This window comes from Helianthus annuus, chromosome 13 (assembly GCF_002127325.2).
Source record: "Helianthus annuus cultivar XRQ/B chromosome 13, HanXRQr2.0-SUNRISE, whole genome shotgun sequence".
NCBI lineage: Eukaryota > Viridiplantae > Streptophyta > Magnoliopsida > Asterales > Asteraceae > Helianthus > Helianthus annuus.
In genome coordinates this window covers 21780576-21800837 of record NC_035445.2, presented here as the reverse complement: position 1 = coordinate 21800837, position 20262 = coordinate 21780576, and positions in this window count along the sequence as shown.

Below are 20262 nucleotides of genomic sequence, written 5' to 3'. Positions count from 1 at the left end.
TGACGTTCCACTTTTATACGAGGCCCATCAGCGGATACACGAGTTTCCTGGACGTTGGGTAGTCTTGATTACACACACTGGGATTGGGCGGCATGTCCAACCGCTTGGAAAGGGCAACACCATCGTGGTGACCACGATAGTCCTACCCTAATAGTACAAGCGATCGTTTCTCAAGATTTATGGATTTGGCATGCGTACTTTAGCATGGCCGTTGCGAACGAACAATGACATCGCAGTTGTAATGTCTTCGAATCTTTTCGACGATGTCATAGATGTTGTTGCACCAGATACTTCATTCTATGCAAACGACGTGGAGTATAAGTATGGGTACTATCTTACAAACGGTATTTATCCCGAGTGGGCGACGTTGATAAAAACTCTTTCATGTCCAGATGACGAAAAAAGATTGTATTTCAAGAAAAAACAAAAGTCAGCTAGAAAAGATATCGAGGGGGCTTTCGGTGTGTTAAAAAAGAGATGGTCTATCATCGCCTAGCCGTCGAGGATACTTAAAAAAGTAAAATGAGAAACGTCATGTGTACGTGCATCATTTTGCATAACATGATATTGGAGGACTCGGGTAGAGCGTTTTGTGAAGAAACTTATGAAGAAACTAACCAACCGACGAACCCACCACTAACATACGCTGAAATAGAAGTTATTCGATCGAAGATACGTGACAGGAACACACACCATAACCTTCGAGCTGGTCTTACCGAATACCTATGGTTTTATCGTGAACAAGGAGGAGACGACGAAGACGACGAGTGACTTTGTATTTTTTTTATTTTAATTATGACATTGTATTTTTTTATTTTAATTATGACATTGTATTTTTTTAATTAAATTATGGCATTTTATTTTTATTATTTAAATTATGAGTTATAAATTAATATATCAAAATTAAATAATGTTTAAACTTAAATTAAAAAAATAATTAGGTAATGATGACGGGGGCGTTATCCATAGGGGCTTAAAGCCCCCGGTCTAATGTGGATCTGACGTGCCGTGATAAAGTCCATAGGGACTTTATCCCACACCCTCCAGCCTAACCACTGAACAAACAGATGCAACCCGGATTTATAATAAGAAAATGACCTACAGACATATTAATTATAATAAAATGTTTTTAGTTATATGTAAAGAGTCGGTTCTAAAGAAAAAAAATGACCTCTACCATATATGATAAGTTTTATGGGAAAAAAGGTGAATTGCATTATTTGTTTAAAAATTAAAAAGTCCGGTTTGTAGACAAGAAACCAAGCTAAATATGGCTGGAAATGGAATTTTCCCTTTTAAGGATTATAGGTAAGAACATGGGTATGGTGGGGTTTGGGTTGGGGCATTGGTTGACACGTGGAATGGGAGCCCCCACCACTCAAACCCACGCCCATGGGGTATGGTGGGGCTTGGGTTGGGGGGCATGAGTTTGGTTTGGCCATTGAGAGCCTGCCATGTCACTTACTAGCCCGCCCCACGCCCGGCTTCAAACCCACGCCAATGGGGCCACGCCCAACCCAAGCCCCCGGGGTGGTGGCTTGGGCGTTTTCAGCCAACCCACGCCCCAACCCAAGCCCCATACCCCATGGCCTAATGGACGATAAAAACTTGTAAAACGCCTTCCGTTTGCACCAAACCTCCTAATATGTGACCCTTGATGCTTGTGTGATGTTGGAATTGGATGGACTAAACTCGAAAATGGATGGATGGGGATGGGGGTGCTCGGCCGAGAGTTGTAGAGAGGGAAAGAGAGAGTTTTGTGTGGTGTTGAATGGTGAAAGTTCTTTTGTGCATCATATGTTACTTATAGGGAAAAGTGAGTTCTTAATCCAAAGGATCTTGTGCCTTTTAGATATCAAACATGATGGATTAAAATAATAAAAGAAACCAAAGTGTGTCCCCTCTAGTTTGGGGCCGATTAGTGAGGGGGGGGGGGGGTCTTAGTTGGATTTCAACTAATAGTTAGATATTAGTTAGGTTAACTTAGTTAAGTTTAGGGATTAACTCGGTTAGTTGTGTGTTAAAGCGGGTGTTAGGGTATTCAGGGACCCTAACTGGCTCAGAAAAAGATCAATAATGTTAATGGCAATATTTTCATGTTCCGGGTATAGTCCGGTTGTTCGGTTGGATAGTAATCCGTTAAAGTGCTTAACAAAGCTTTAGAGTGTCGTTAATACCATTTTTAGTGACACAACTTATTCCCGACACTTTGGAAAGTGTCTAGTAATATTTTTCTCATGTTTTGGCACTTTATTAGTTAGCTAAAAGCTGAATTGTTTATTAAAGTGCTGAGTTTTGTGCTCAATGTACGTTTTAGGCACATCCAGTCACTGTATCTTATTCCTAGAGACGCAGTTCTACAACCCTTGTATCCCTACACTCACTATGGGTGTAGTAAAATATTTCTGGCTCATACAGACCTTAGAGGCAGTATCTGCCTGATGCTGGCTTTATCAGCATGTTCAATAGGTTATCCGTTCATAGTGCTACTGTGCTTTTGTGCATCATGTTTGTCACTAGAGTTCAGTATGTAAATAATGTAGTGACGGTATGTAAAGTATGATGCAGGTATGTACAAGTATCAAAATTCAAGTAGCAGTTCATCAATAATTTCAAGTAAGCACAGTAATTAAGCAGCAATTAATTATTAATTAAACCGTACGGATACCTGGTTTAGTGAGGGTTGTCACATTCTCCCTCCGTTAGAAAAATTTCGTCCCGAAATTTTAAGTTCTGCTTCTAGTCGCAGGGTTCTTGGGAAATAAGTGGGGGTATTTCTCTTTCATCCGGTCCTCACGGTCCCAGGTGTATTCAGGACCATGCCTGGCATTCCAACGAACCTTGACGAGCTTGACACTGCTCCGGCGGGTCTTGTTCACTTTCCAATCCGTAACCTCAACAGGTTCTTCAACGAAGTGGAGCGTGTCGTCAACATGAATCTCGTCGGTAGGAATGACAACGGTATCTTGCGTTGGACTCTTCCTCAAATTTGATACGTGGAACGTATCATGAACACCATTCAGTTCGGCAGGTAGATCCAACTTGTATGCGACGGACCCAATTCTTTCCAGAATTCTAAGCGGACCAATATACCGCGGATTCAACTTCCCACGCTTCCCAAAGCGTGCCACACCCTTCCAGGGTGATACTTTCAACAAAACCATATCTCCTACCTCATACTCCAGAGGCTTTCTTTTTCGATCCGCGTAGGCTTTCTGACGGTCACGAGCCGCACTGATGCGATCTCGGATCTGTTCAATCTTGTCTGTGGTTTCCTGGACCACATCAGGACCAACCAACTGTCTATCACCTGCGTCAGACCAACAAAGCGGTGATCTGCACTTGCGGCCATAAAGAGCTTCGAATGGCGCGATACCAATACTGGCGTGATAGCTGTTGTTGTATGAAAACTCAACCAAAGGCAAATGCTTATCCCAGTTACCACCCAAATCCATCACACATGCTCTCAGCATATCTTCCAGGGTCTGTATCGTCCTTTCGCTTTGCCTGTCGGTCTGTGGGTGAAACGCGGTGCTCATATTCAATTGCGAGCCAAAAGCTTCTTGGAAGGATTGCCAAATCCTTGATACGAACCTTCCGTCTCTATCAGAGATGATGGAGAGAGGTACTCCATGGCGTGTAACGATTTCTCTCATGTAAATTTCGGCCAACTTGCTCGTATTATCCTTCTCTCTGATAGGTAAGAAGTGTGCTGACTTCGTTAATCGATCCACTATTACCCAAATAGTGTCATGGCCTTTGGCGTTCTTGGCAACTTCGTAACAAAATCCATGGAGATTTGTTCCCACTTCCACTTGGGAATTTCCGGTTGTTGCAGAAGTCCTGAAGGCTTCTGGTATTCCGCTTTAACCTTAGCGCAAGTTAAACATTTGCTCACATAAACAGCCACATCGCCTTTCATCCTAGGCCACCAATAATAATCCTTAAGATCTTGGTACATCTTATCCGCTCCAGGGTGGATAGAGTACCGCGACTTGTGAACCCAAATCCTCCAAACAAAGGAACCCAAATCCTTTTCTCAAAACATAATGTTCCTTCCCCGTTTGGTACCAATAGCTTCTCCATCCCATGGAGGTATTCCTCTTCAAGGTTTCTTTCCTTGAGAGCTTCCTTCTGCGCGGCACGAATGCGCAAGGAAAGATCGGTCTGGATAATCATTTCCAAAGCCCTAACCCTTATGGGCTTGATCCTCTCCTTTCGACTTAGGGCATCGGCGACCACATTCGCCTTCCCTGGATGATACTTAATCTCGCAGTCGTAGTCATTCAACAGCTTAACCCATCGTCTTTGTCTCATATTCAACTCCTTCTGGTTGAATATGTGCTGGAGGCTCTTGTGATCTGTAAATATTGTACACTTCGTACCATAAAGGTAGTGTCTCCAGATCTTTAAAGCAAAAATCACTGCGCCAAGCTCCAATTCATGTGTGGTATAGTTCTTTTCATGTACCTTCAGCTGACATGACGCGTAAGCAATAACTTTTTGGCGTTGCATCAACACGCAACCCAATCCTTGACGCGAAGCGTCGCAGTATACCACAAAATCATCCGTACCTTCTGGTAGTGCTAAGATTGGCGCGTTGCAGAGTTTATCCTTCAATATCTGGAACGCTTCTTCCTGTTTGATTCCCCAATCAAACTTCTTATCTTTCTGCGTGAGGAGCGTCAATGGTTGAGCGATCTTGGAAAAATTCTCAATGAATCTTCGGTAATAACCAGCCAAACCTAAGAATTGTCGAATCTCGGTTGGCGTCTTTGGCGTTTCCCAATACTTGATCGCTTCGATCTTGGTTGAATCCACGTGGATTCCATCTCCATTTACCACGTGCCCAAGGAATTGCACTTCTCGTAGCCAAAACTCGCACTTAGAGAACTTGGCATACAGCTGTTCCTTCTTCAGCAATTCCAGAATTGCTCTTAAATGCTGTTCGTGCTCGGCCTTCGTCTTTGAATAAATCAAGATATCATCGATGAACACTATCACGAACTTATCCAAGTACGGCTTGCAAACTCTATTCATCAAATCCATGAACACTGCAGGTGCGTTTGTCAACCCAAACGGCATGACTAGAAACTCGTAGTGTCCATATCGAGTTCTGAAGGCGGTCTTCGGGATACTCTCCTCTTGTATCCTTAACTGATGGTATCCAGATCGAAGATCGATCTTTGAATAGAAGCTTGAACCTTGCAGTTGGTCAAATAGATCATCAATCCTTGGTAGAGGGTATCTATTCTTGATCGTTAGCTTGTTCAATTCCCGGTAGTCAATGCACATACGAAAACTACCGTCCTTCTTCTTGACAAACAGGACCGGAGCTCCCCAAGGCGAGAAGCTTGGTCGGATAAATCCCTTGTCTAACAACTCTTGAAGTTGTGTCGACAGTTCTTGCATCTCAGACGGAGCAAGTCTATAGGGTGCCTTAGCCACAGGTGCAGCGCCTGGAACTAAGTCAACGCAAAACTCTACTTGCCTCTGAGGCGGCAATCCAGGCAAGTCCTCTGGGAAGACTTCTGGATATTCCCTCACGACAGGGATGTCTTCGATTCTTGGCTCAGCAGCTTTCTTATCTACAATGTGTGCCAGGAAAGCAACACATCCTTTCTGCAAGCACTTTCGCGCTTTCAAGCAGCTGATAATTCTTAGCGGCGTATCACGCTTCTCTCCGTGAACCACAATTGTTTCACCATCTTTGGTTGGGATACGAACAACTTTTTCATGACAAACTATCTCAGCCTTGTTACCTGATAACCAATTCATTCCTACCACCACGTCGAAGCTTCCCAACTGGACTGGTAGTAGATCCAGAGCAAACTCACGTTCTCCTAATTCGATCACACAGCCTCTGATAACTTCATTGGCTTCTACTAACTTTCCATTAGCCAATTTGATTGAGTACGGAATATCTAATTTACTAGCGGCTAGACCAAGCATATTCTTAAATTCTAACGATACGAAGCTATAATCGGCGCCAGTATCAAATAAAACGGATGCATAGCGTTGGTTTACAAGGAACGTACCAGCAACAACATTGGGATCCTGGCGCGCTTCCCTCGCTTCCATGTTGAAAACCCTTCCACGGGCTTGGTTCAACTCTGGGCAGTTCCTCTTGTAGTGCCCAAGATCACCACAGTTGAAGCATCCGGATCTCTGCCCATTTCCACCAGCTTGATTATTCCTCTGATTACGATTTACAGCGCCCGCTTGATTCGCATTGTTGCCTCGATTCCCATTTCTTCCAATGTTTCCTTGTGGGCGATTTCCATTACCACCCTGGTTATTGTTTCTGTTTCCAAATCCTCCTTGGCCTCCCTGGCCAGCCATGGCCCAACAAGAATCCTTCAAGTGGCCAGTCTTTCCACAAGCTTCACAAACTTTCAAACCACAACGGCCAGAATGGTGGCGCTGGTAGGTATTACACTTGGGTTGGGTGCCCATGTATCCTTTTCCTTTCTTTCCGCTACCAGCTGTAACCTGAGCTGGCATGCTTGCTTCTCCTTTCTTGACAACACCACTGGTGCCCTGCATGAAGTTTGAAAACTTCCGCTTGTTACCTCCTGATGACTCCACATGAGTCTCTTTGCCAGGGTTTGCAAGTTTTTCTAGTCTAATGACTTCCGTAATGAGTGCCAAGCCCATCTTACTTGCAGCCATAGATGTTGGTGGCGTAGATGCTGTCATTAAGCTCAGGACTTGAGGTGCCAGTTCCCAAATGAAATGTCCTAATTTCCTCAATTCTGGTTCTACCAAGTACGGAACGAATCGTGCCAAATCATGAAGTCTTTGCATGAATTCCAACATTTTCGGACCTTCCATTATCAGGCTCTGGAATTCACCTTCCAACCTCTGGGTTTCTGTTTGGGCGCAATACTTCTTACGCATTATTCCTTTCAACTTATCCCAAGTCAAAACGTATGCTGTAGTTAGGCCCATTATTCGAACCTGAAGATTCCACCATAATCGAGCTCCATCTTGAAACAACTCAGTAACGTATGGGACTTGTTGTTCTGGCGTACAACCACTCACTCGAAAGATGGATTCCATACTTTCAATCCATTTCACAAAAGCTATGGCACCCCCAGTGCCGTCGAACTTTGGAGGCTTGTAATTTGAGGAAGTGCCGGTAGGAACAACCGTTATTTTCTGAGGTGCCTCTGCTAGGTCCGGAGCGTAGGGCCTCGTGCTGTGCGATAGCTGCAGCAATTATCTTTTGAAGTTCCGCCTCTGAGGTGGGCATGCGCATTTCGCGTCTTGGTGGCATTTTCTTCTGCCGAAACGGCATGAAGCGGGTTAGACAACATTCCAATTGTCTATGAGATACATAGCACCATAAGCCATCATGTAATCACCCAGTTCTACAAGTAAATGTACTCAATGTATGGGTGGGGAAATAAATTTCTGAGCCTTCACATAGGCTTGCCAATTTGGCTTGATGCTTGTAATAGAATGAACTCGAGGCTACATCGCCTCGGTCATTAGTTATTTCCTGCTACATTGGTTTTCATTAGCTTGACTCGCAGAGTCCACCGGGATTTCTGTGCACTACAAGTCGTTATTACGTGAGCCCCCGTAATAATAAATTATCTTGCACAGTTACCCCAAATTTTCTCTCGTCCAAGCAGATGATCAACCAAGGAGCAACAGCAGGTGCATCGGCATGAACAAGGTCATGCTCCTATGCGGGGTCAAGAGCAACGCCAGGCTCAGGGCCACGGCTGGCTCCGGATCAACAAACTCCATTTCAAAAATCAGCTGGATCAACCATCACAGGGGGTTGCAGGATCCTCCAAGGGCTGGTCTAAGTGTATGAACTCAAGGTCATGGTCTGGATCAAAACCAGGTGGAAGAACAGGATCACCCTCAATACTGTGATCGAACTCAAAGCTGTGTGCGGGAAACGGTGCAGCTAATGATGCCATATCAGGGTCAGCGTCGTGTGAATGGTGCTGCACTCCCTGTATATGCGAAAATGCGGATGTCAGAAACTCAAATGAGTCTGGGACAGGGGAATGGGCATGAGTTTCCCCCGCAGGAGCGTCCGCAAGCAGTAGGCTAATACCAGCAACAATAGGGCCTCGCCCTCGAATGGGTCCTTCGCTAGTAGATCGTTATCGTCGTCAGAGGCCACGTCTGGGGGGGGGCATATCAGCAACAGGATAAGCGGCAAGGGGCACCGGAGCAGGGATCACCGCGAGTGGCAAATTCCCAACAAGATGGCCATCAGTAGGCTCTGCTACGACTTCAGGCAGCGCAAAAGGGCTGAAAGTCGTCATTGTCTGTGCCGGTAGTATCGGAAATGTACACCTCGTGCTTCAATGAAACTATGTCGTCTGATACTATGGCCATGGGATTCGTAGTGTCCATCTTTCTAGTACATGAGGAAAGCATGACGTTTGTAACACAAACACATATACGTATAATAATCAATCATATAATCATATAAACATGTTAGTCAACAATAAACAATCAAATAATTCTCCTAGTCCCACTAGCCTCCCAGTCTCCTAGACTGACATTCCTAGTCCCACTAGCCAAATTCTCCCAGCCTCTAAGACCGCTCTATCATCTACCTCGATCTCTTAGATCGAGCCTCGGCATCCAAGACCGAGCCTCAGCCTCCAAAACTGAGCCTGCTCTTCCTAGTCTCACTAGCCATCTACCTCGATCTCTTAGATCGAGCCTCGGCCTCCAAGACCGAGCCTCAGCCTCCAAGACTGAGCCTACTCTTCCTAGTCTCACTAGCCATCTACCTCGATCTCTTAGATCGAGCCTCGGCCTCCAAGACCGAGCCTCAGCCTCCAAGACTGAGCCTAAAAAAATAAATAAATAAAATGTGCTCAACATTTGTTTGTAAAAACGTTTTGGATCTGGACTTAAGTGGTATGCAGTAAAAATGTTTTCGTGAGAGCCCTAGTGATCATAGTCTAGACTCGAGATGGAATCCTAGTTCGCTATGATCAGAGCTCTGATACCAAGCTGTCACACCCTGGCTTTGCGGAAGCGTGGTTAATTTGGTGTGACTTCTTAATACCATAGCTTAATCATAACAAAGCTATATGAAATAAAATCATGCAAGATCATCCCTTCGTTTAAGTTTAAAACCAAAATACAATAACATTGTTTTAACGGTAACACAACCTAACGACATAAACATTGTTCAACAAACATAAACATCAACAAACACAGTTTATGGACTGTGACTTGTCCAGGAAAGAGTCACATTCCCTAAACCCGGATGACCTCGTACTAGTGCAGCGGGAAAACGTGCCATACCGTGCCAGATCCTTTAATTCCCTGAAATACATGTAAGTTGAAAAATCAACAATAATGTTGAGCGAGTTCATGTGTAAGTGAGCAAATAAACCTTTGTTTGTATAAAAATCCTGGTATGTAGCAAATAAGGAAAAAGAGATCACCAATGGTTTGCAAGGCCATTGATATGTGTGAAATGCAAGTAGGAAGGCCCAAACCTAGCAGATTTATGCGCCGGGTACAAAGTCATCCCGAGGTCCGTTATGCTGGGCCTGGGACTGGGCTCGCTACACCCAAATAGATCTATCGCTCCTGCCCCTCGGTCCTACCCTGAGGATTAATGACCTCAAGTTTCTGCCTACCCATTCACATGATCTAAGTAACAACCCTCCTTACGCTAACCATACCATGTAAGAAATATTCGTAATCAAAGTAATATGTATTTCACCCCTGCAGTTTAGAAAACTGAAAACAGTTAAGAGAAAAGGGGGACATGAACTCACAGCGGTGCGTCTCTACCAAGTATACTCCAAGTCAAGCAGCTGTGCAACGACCTACATGTACTAACTCTATTAGACGGACGGTCGTGCCTTAGCTTTATAGTTTAGGTTTTAGGAAATAGTTAGACAACTATTTCGTGTTTACATTCCGTATATACTTGGTAATTATTTTCCTTCCCAAGGGTGGGGAATTAAATACATGTGCGTTCGAATTATATCATTAAGTCTCACTTAATATATATTTATTTCCAATCCCAAAATATAAATATTTTTCTCAAAAATATTATATTTTTACTTTACAAAATCTTCCCAAAATAATACTTTGTCAAATATACGCGTGCATGAATATTTTCGTAAATTGCGTAAGTTACGTTTTAACGATCGAGTGGTAATAGTAATTACCGGTGTAACTTATATGATTGTCGTGAGAGCGTTCGCATTATTTTTGATTCGTTACTTTTGATAATATTATTTTTACTCTAAAAATAATATTATATACTTGACAAAATAGTTGACAAGTGACGCTGTGAAAAATATATTTACCAAAAATATATATCACGTTTTATTTTGTGAAATCCCACCTCCGATATTCTGTAAATAAAGTCGTGGCGAAACTTATATATTTTGAAAACATGTCGAAAAGTATTTCTAACACTTATAGTGAAAATAATTCTAAGTGTTAGGTTTTTGGAAAAATTTCGCCAGAGTTTCCTCTGTAACTGGAGGTGGCCACGCTTTCAAGCGTATCATTTTCTTTTACAAATCAATTCAACAATTTTCTTATTCGATCAAAACAACGTCCAACACAACAAACTAGTTAATATATATGTAAATCGCATAAATCACATGAACTTGTGATTTACTCAAAAATACGAAGTAAATCTCATTACTTTTAGCGGATCTTAATATAAATTAGTCCGGTTTCGTAAAAACCCCGTTTTTATAGAAAGTCCGTCTGTACATCTTCTTGTAAATTTTACAAAAATAGTTATTTTGTCGAAACTTTGTGTTACACAAGTGTTTACACACTTGTGTGTTCTAAAAATTATTCTAGTTATCATAAGATCCGTCTTTAGAAAACATGATTTTCTTGACACTCGGTCCTTTGAAAATACCACTTGTAGATACGTAGATCTACTAGTTTTAAACACTATTTTACAAGTAAAAATGCTTTTACACAAGTTCATGATTCGTGTGTGGTAGAGTTTCACCCTTTAACCCTTGTTTTATTCAAAACAACCTTATGTCATGATCCATGATCATGACCAACCCGGGTTAAATGATGATCCGAGCTACCACAACATAGATCGGGTCCAAATAACCACACAAAAAAAATACTACAACATTTACACATCATATGAGCTTTTAACCATCATTACTTGTGTTTTTAGTAAACTTTAAAGCATCATCTTGTATGATTTCGAGTTTTAACCGTTACACATCATATTAACCACTTCAAAATAGTTCGAGAAGGTGTTTTGAGTAACATACCACTAGCTCGAGGCTAGGGAAGAATCTAAGCGCAAATAAGGTGGATAAAAGCTAGAGAATGAGGTCCTTCGCCTTCCGTTTGCACCAAACCTCCTAATATGTGACCCTTGATGCTTGTGTGATGTTGGAATTGGATGGACTAAACTCGAAAATGGATGGATGGGGATGGGGGTGCTCGGCCGAGAGTTGTAGAGAGGGAAAGAGAGAGTTTTGTGTGGTGTTGAATGGTGAAAGTTCTTATGTGCATCATATGTTACTTATAGGCAAAAGTGAGTTCTTAATCCAAAGGATCTTGTGCCTTTTAGATATCAAACATGATGGATTAAAATAATAAAAGAAACCAAAGTGTGTCCCCTCTAGTTTGGGGCCGGTTAGTTGGGGGGGGGGGTCTTAGTTGGATTTCAACTAATAGTTAGATATTAGTTAGGTTAACTTAGTTAAGTTTAGGGATTAACTCGGTTAGTTGTGTGTTGTGTTTTAAAGCGGGTGTTAGGGTATTCAGGGACCCTAACTGGCTCAGAAAAAGATCAATAATGTTAATGGCAATATTTTCATGTTCCGGGTATAGTCCGGTTGTTCGGTTGGATAGTAATCCGTTAAAGTGCTTAACAAAGCTTTAGAGTGTCGTTAATACCATTTTTAGTGACACAACTTATTCCCGACACTTTGGAAAGTGTCTAGTAATATTTTTCTCATGTTTTGGCACTTTATTAGTTAACTAAAAGCTGAATTGTTTATTAAAGTGCTGAGTTTTGTGCTCAGTGTACGTTTTAGGCACATCCAGTCACTGTATCTTATTCCTAGAGACGCAGTTCTACAACCCTTGTATCCCTACACTCACTATGGGTGTAGTAAAATATTTCTGGCTCATACAGACCTTAGAGGCAGTATCTGCCTGATGCTGGCTTTATCAGCATGTTCAATAGGTTATCCGTTCATAGTGCTACTGTGCTTTTGTGCATCATGTTTGTCACTAGAGTTCAGTATGTAAATAATGTAGTGACGGTATGTAAAGTATGATGCAGGTATGTACAAGTATCAGAATTCAAGTAGCAGTTCATCAGTAATTTCAAGTAAGCACAGTAATTAAGCTGCGATTAATTATTAATTAAACCGTACGGATACCTGGTTTAGTGAGGGTTGTCACAAAAATGATATCTTGATTCACAACCATTGATCAAAAAAATATGGGATCTAGATTAATTCATTTTTCTTTTTTTAAGAAGAATCTTCTCAAATGAACCTCCCCCTATATATATATATATATATATATATATATATATATATATATATATATATATATATATATATATATATATATATATATATAATTCAGTTCACGAAGAACCAACCACACTTGTGAGAACTATGAGAACCCTTCTTAACCATTTATATGTTGACACCTCATTGTCCATTTAACCATAATAGTTAGGGTATTTTGGATCTTTTAAAATTTTGTTCTCACTTTTGCGGAAGCATGAATTGGGTGTGACTTGCTTAATACCATTGCATTCAACCATAATAAACATCTATATGATGAAACCATGATGTCACCCATAAACTAAGTTTCGAAATATTACAACCGTCATTGATTAACCACAAAACAAGACTTCAATTACTAGTACATAACAATCCAAGTCTTAAGTTTCAATCTGGACTTAACAAAAGACACTAACAACCTAGGTTTCGAGCCATGTATTTCACCCAAGATAAAATACATAACCCAAACCCTTCGACTTCGGATGACACCTTTATTTACTTGAGACATGACTTGAAAACTTCAACGCCCGCCAGATCCATACTTAATTTCCTGAAATATATGTAGTTTGAAAACATCAACGAAAGTTGAGCGAGTTCATGAGATTTTGTATGTGTGCATCAGTCATCCTTTAAAGCATTTGTAAGTATGTATGTATGTATTTGTAAACTGGTATGAAGCAACAAGGAACAGATCAATTAATGTGTAGCTAATACATTAACATGTGTGAAACGGCGTAGGAAGGCTCAAACCTAGCAGATTTTGGACCGGGCCTCCGGCTGTAAGACATAGTCACCTCATGGGCCAAGACCCCAGTCCACATGGGTGTGGGCTTGCTACACCCAAATAGATCTATCACTCATGTCCCTCGGTCCTAAAACAAGGATTAATGGTCTTAAGAGTGCGCCTACCCTTTCACATGATCTAATAGTATTTTCCTTAGCTAACCATACCATTTGTAATTGTTTGTAAGCATTTAGTAACATGTACTTCACCCCCGAAGTTATAAAACTGAAAACAGTTAAAAGAAAAGGGGGACATGAACTCACAGCTTTGCGTTCTTTGTAATCACAGTAACTCAAAGCTTCGCCTGGCGTACACGACTACCTACAACGTACTAAGGTTCATTAGTCGGGTGGATCGTGCCTTGATTTAGTATTAGTTTCTTTGAGTTACGTTCTTTGTGTCTTCAATATTATTCCATGTTATATAATTATTTGTTAAAATAATGAATATTTTAACTTAACTTATAATTATTAAATTTTTGGAATAATTGTTAAAACAATATATTTTAACTTAATACTTTTCGAGTATTTGTACATGTATTTCCTTCCGAAGGATGGGTGTATTCGTATTCTTGTATTTGTATATGTTGCCACGTATGGGGATCGTATTCCGGAGTGTATTTATACGTACGAGAATACGTATTTTATATATTGTATTTATTAAGTCTTCTTTATACTTAATTTCGTATTAATTTTTCCAGAATATTATCTTTAATAAAAGTTCACCAATATATGTTCCAAAATATATATTGTAATAAATATTATTTAGAAAAATTATTTATAATTTTTCTTTGGCAAAAATATTTGTATTTTCTCATAAGTTCCAAAAATATTATATTTTCAAGTCTAACTTGGAAAATATATATAAAGTTATTTTTCCCCAAAAATGATATATTTCATGTTTATTTGAGAAAATATATCTTTCACCCCAAAAATATTGTATTTCATGTGTGTTTAAGAAAATATATATTTCTTTCAAAAATAATATATCTTCTAAAATCTTCAAGAAAAATATATATTTACACTTGCCAAAAATGATATATTTTTCTCTTGTCAAAATATGGTATATTCTTGTAGTAATTGTAAAAATCATATTTTTGTTTCCTTGGTGTCTAAAATATTATTTACCAAAATATACTTGTGAATTAAATTCCGGAATCTTTTTGTGAGTTATATTCCTTGTTCGGTTTCTCCAATATTTTGTGTATTCTTGTATATTCCTATCGTTGGAATTTTGGTAATATTTTGGATTGTAATTTCTTGGTATTTTGATGAGTTATATTATTTCAAATCCCTAATATACAAATAATCACACGCATGGTGCCTTCTAAATATATATTTCCTAAATACATATTTAGTCACTTTTATTTGTAAAAACCAACCTCCAATGTTTGTAATTTTTGTAGCAAAATTCATGGCAAACTTTATGTGACAATCCATGGTTTGAAATATACTTATAAATATTTGTTTAGAAATATTTTTCTAAGTGTTTAATTTTTAGAAAAATTTTGCCATAGTTTCCCCTAAAAATGGAGGTTTTCATACCTTGAAGGTATATCATTTTCTTTTGTAAAAATCAACATAATCAACCAATAATCAACAATAACCAATCTACACTTACCATTCTTGCCAAAAACAAGCATGATCTAATACTTCATGAACTTGAATATTTGTAAAAATTTGTAGTAATTTATTAGTGTTCTCAGTAAGCCTTGTTACCTTCTCAAGGGTGATTGATTCTTTAAAAACTTCATTTTTAAAGAAGATTGATCTTTACAACTTGTATTTATATTTTCAAAATGTTTCTTCTTTGATTCTTCTTGTTAACAACATATTTCTATACTTGTTTTAACATTAAAAATAAGGTTTGTTTATGTAAGAACCAGGATTTAGTAAAACTTATATTGTTAACTTGGATTCTTAAGAAATCATCCATGAAATTTTAGATCTACATGATTAACAACTTACTTTGATCATTATTTCACAAGAAAACCACATATCCTTTCAAGTTCATGCTTCTCATGAGGATGATCCATTAACTTTTAACACCTTCATCCTCTCATCTTGCTAGATTATGTTTTTAATCATGATTTAGCAAGATCATATGATGATCTATGTCATTTACACAAGTAAACAATGATCAACAAGCAAATCAACACATAAACAACTTAGTTTCTGCATTATTCAAGCTTATGCTCAAGTTTACTTCTTGTGATTCTTAGTGTTCTTCATAACAATCAACTTGTAACATCTTTTAACCACTAATATAAGTTGTAAAAAAGCAAGATCAAGGTTCTTACCACTAGCAACAAGGCTAGGGATGATCAAGTGAAGAAAACAAGTGGATAAAAGTAATTGAACAAGGTCCTTCAACTTCTGTAAGCTCCTATCTCCTTTGTGCACCTTTAACACCTTAACATTACTTGACAATGGATGGAATGGAAGTGAAAGATGGTGGTAAGGTGATGGTTGTTTACGGCCGTAGCCAAGGGAGGAGGAAGGGGAAGTTGCGTGTGTTGGTTTATTTTAGAAATGAAAGTTAAGAACTCATGGTTACTTATATAAAACACCATCACCTTGTTATCTCTTGTGTAATGTGTCTATAAAAGACTAGACAAAATCTAATAAATTATCAAAACAAAATCTCTAGTGGGCCATGCTTAGTTAGCCGATTATAGGTGGGGGTAGTAGACTAGGTTCTAACTATATAGTTGGTTTGTAGTTGAAATCCAAGTATCTAGTTAGGTGATTAGTTATTAGATATTTATATGATGTGTTATGATGATGATCTATGTCATTTACACAAGTAAACAATGATCAACAAGCAAATCAACACATAAACAACTTAGTTTCTGCATTATTCAAGCTTATGTTCAAGTTTACTTCTTGTGATTCTTAGTGTTCTTCATAACAATCAACTTGTAACATCTTTTAACCACTAATATAAGTTGTAAAAAAGCAAGATCAAGGTTCTTACCACTAGCAACAAGGCTAGGGATGATCAAGTGAAGAAAACAAGTGGATAAAAGTAATTGAACAAGGTCCTTCAACTTCTGTAAGCTCCTATCTCCTTTGTGCACCTTTAACACCTTAACATTACTTGACAATGGATGGAATGGAAGTGAAAGATGGTGGTAAGGTGATGGTTGTTTACGGCCGTAGCCAAGGGAGGAGGAAGGGGAAGTTGCGTGTGTTGGTTTATTTTAGAAATGAAAGTTAAGAACTCATGGTTACTTATATAAAACACCATCACCTTGTTATCTCTTGTGTAATGTGTCTATAAAAGACTAGACAAAATCTAATAAATTATCAAAACAAAATCTCTAGTGGGCCATGCTTAGTTAGCCGATTATAGGTGGGGGGTAGTAGACTAGGTTCTAACTATATAGTTGGTTTGTAGTTGAAATCCAAGTATCTAGTTAGGTGATTAGTTATTAGATATTTATATGATGTGTTATGATGTTCGGGAATCATAACTAGCTTGGAAATGTTAAAACAGTGCTTCTAGTGAAAATTTGGTGTTTCGGGTAGTGTCTGGTTGTTCGGTTGGTTACTGGTTCGCTAAAGTGCTAAACTTTGCAGTTTAGTGTGTTTTATGTACCCTTTTGTGACACTTTCGATTCCCGACGCTTAGGAATGCATTCAAGACCATTTAATCATGTTTCTGCATGATATTAAGTTGTTTAAATGCTGAATTTGCTGATTTTCTACAGAATTCTGCAGCTTATGTGAGTTTTAGGCACTTTCCGGCACTTAAACTATCACTAGGGAGGCAATTTTATGATCCTTATTTCCCTACATAGCATACTAGTGTAATACTTGGTTTCTGGCTCATTCTGTGTCTCAATACAATGTGTGTCTATCTACTGAACTCTGTCAGCATTTTTCTGATTTGTCTAATAACTGTGCTAACTGTGTTTTCGTGCATCGTTTAAGTCAATAAAGTTTTTATGCAATAATGATATAACATTTGAAATATATGATGCACGTGTATGTATTGTAACAATAATCAGAAAGCAATTCAAGTTATAAATTGTAAATCAGCACAGTCATTAATCATTAATTATTGTCTAATTAATTGTACGGATGCATGCAAATTTGACAGTTGTCACATTCTCCCCCTGTTAAGAAAATTTCATCCTCGAAATTTATACTACGTTAACTCCTTAGGGTTACGTTATACGTGCATGAATGTGAATAATACCAAAGTGCTTAACCACGAAACCGAATAAAAAATCATTCAATTCAGGTGAATCCAAGGACTTATTATGTGACACCCCAGGAAAACCAGTAAACGATGAAACTTACCTAGCTTCCTCAGTGAGTGCGTACCAAATTTCGGGACGAAATTTCTTTTAAGTTGGGGATAATGTGACAACTCGAATTTCCAAGATTTCGATTTCGTATTTATTGCACGATCATGTATTGATTGCCATGAAATTTTATATGTTTGATTGTTTGATTGTGCATAGTTGGTTGTTATTTGTGAAACTTGTCAAATGTGTAAACTTGGTGGTGAAATTGTGTAATTAGTTGGAATGGTGCACTATTGTAAAATATAATACTTGAGGATGTAGAGGGCAATTAGTGAAATTCTAGTAATACTTAACCCTAATCCCCTTTTCACTAATCACTTTCACCAAAACCAAAGCACGTACTTGTAATCCCTAATCCTCCTAGCAATCATCACCAAATCATTGGCAAGGCACCACAAGTTTGATTACTCTCTTTCTTTAGGATCATCACAAGGTAATTGTTTAATCATTGTTGTGATTAATTGTCGATTGTTTATTGATTTCTTGATTCTTGTGTTCATGGTAAACCCTAGTCTTCACATGATGATTCTGTGTTTTTGATTGATGATTGATTGTTGTGTTATGAAGATTATAAGTCAGGTAATCAATTGATTGATGATTGTGATGTGTGAGAGGTAGACATAGAGGTCATTGCTTTGATCTGCATATTGCAAACGTATGAATTAGGGCTTTCACGTTCGTATGTTAACAAACGTAACTGATATGATTCTCTCCTGTATTGGAATGCATGTTATTATGTGCCTGAGTTTAATTCCTGAATGTTGTCCGAGTTTAATTGTTGATTTGAGAGTCTGAGTTTAATCTTTACTATATGTCCGAGATTAATGTTACCTCTCATGTCCGAGTTTAAGCTTAGAAAACCCCCCCCCCCGAGTTTAACTTGTCCGAGTTTAAAATGGATCCCTCTTGTCCGACTTTAATCAATACAATGCTGGTCCGAGTTTAATCAATTCAATGCATGTCCGAGTTTCTAAGCATCCATCACAAGGTCCGAGTTTAATTCTTTAGTGTGGAGTCCGAGTTTAATGATCAAAAGATGGCCCGAGTTTAGCATGTTGGTCCGAGTTTAAAGTGTTTGGGCCGAGTTCATTAGGTTGCTTGTGTGGACCGAATTTAATCTGATGCATAGTGTCCGAGGATAATAGGTTGTAGCTTGTCCGAATTTAATGGGATGTTGTTTAGTCCGAGTTTAATACATGCTACTTTGGTCCGAGTTTAACATGCTCTCTTGCCTGAGTTTGATTGTGATATGTTGAATGCTTACATGCAATCATGAGTTTAAGGTAATACATAGTCTGAGCCTTCTGTTAACCAAAACTCTGTGTGATACGTTGAACGTTTACATACAATCATGAGTTGAATGCTTACATACAATCACGAGTTTACTTGTTACTTGGTTCTATATGTTAAGATACTGCTTGTACTGTGTGATACAATAACAGCATGTTCTGTTCTACATGATGTGATATCTATGTTGCTGTAATGGTGGTATATTACTATGTTTATGTGCAAACCATGTTAGTTGAGTATGTAATCGAATATCAAACTCAGTTGATTGAACACCAAGACTTGTAAACCCTAATTGATAACGGATTTCAAACACTTACATTATATCCTGTGCAATATATCCTAGGTCGTGTATAACGGACTTAGGCCATTGTTAAACCCTAGAGCATAACATACCGAGCAAACCAAGGTGAGTTCACACTCTTACCAAGGCATGGGATTCCCGGGGTGTTGGGAATGGGATTGAAAGGTTGATTAGATACTCTATTGACACTATGACTAGACTACCACTTTACTATCCTCGGTTGTGAAGGATACCTATAGTTACGAGTAGTCTAGTGGTTATACAACGTGGAACACCACCACCAGTAACGTGGAACACCACCACCAGTAACGTGGAACACCACCACCAGTAACGTGGAACACCACCACCAGTAACGTGGAACACCACCACCAGTAACGTGGAACACCACCACCAGTAACGTGGAACACCACCACCAGTAACGTGGAACACCACCACCAGTAACGTGGAACACCACCACCAGTAACGTGGAACACCACCACCAGTAACGTGGAACACCACCACCAATAGAACATACAAACGGCCCAGTAGAGCCACCTGTTACAAACGAACTTACTATTACGCATTTACTTTCTGTGAACTCGCTCAACTAGTTTGTTGATCATTCTGTTACATGCCTTGCAGATCGTTAGGTACTTGGAGCTTGCACTGGAGAAGCGGGTCGTTGTGGACAAGGATTGTGGTTTCTACGTTGGACTATTATGACACTTAAAACCACTACTATTGTAGGATTATTTACTATGCTTCCGCTACATTTTGTAAAACTATGGTTATGTTTTGAACACCCATCGTATTGAATGGATGGTTTACGTTTATTTTACTTAATATTAATTACATGTTCAATATGATTGGTGGCTTGATCCTGGTCAGTCACGCTCCCAAGCGGTGATACTCCGCGTGTGGATTTTGGGGGTGTGACAGATTGGTATCAGAGCCATTGGTTATAGAGAACTTGGTTTTAATATGGAAAACATTTTTATTAAAACCAGACTATAACCAGAACAGTGCTCTCAACGATCCACAACGACGCTTCGCTCCACGTGCAAGACTCGAC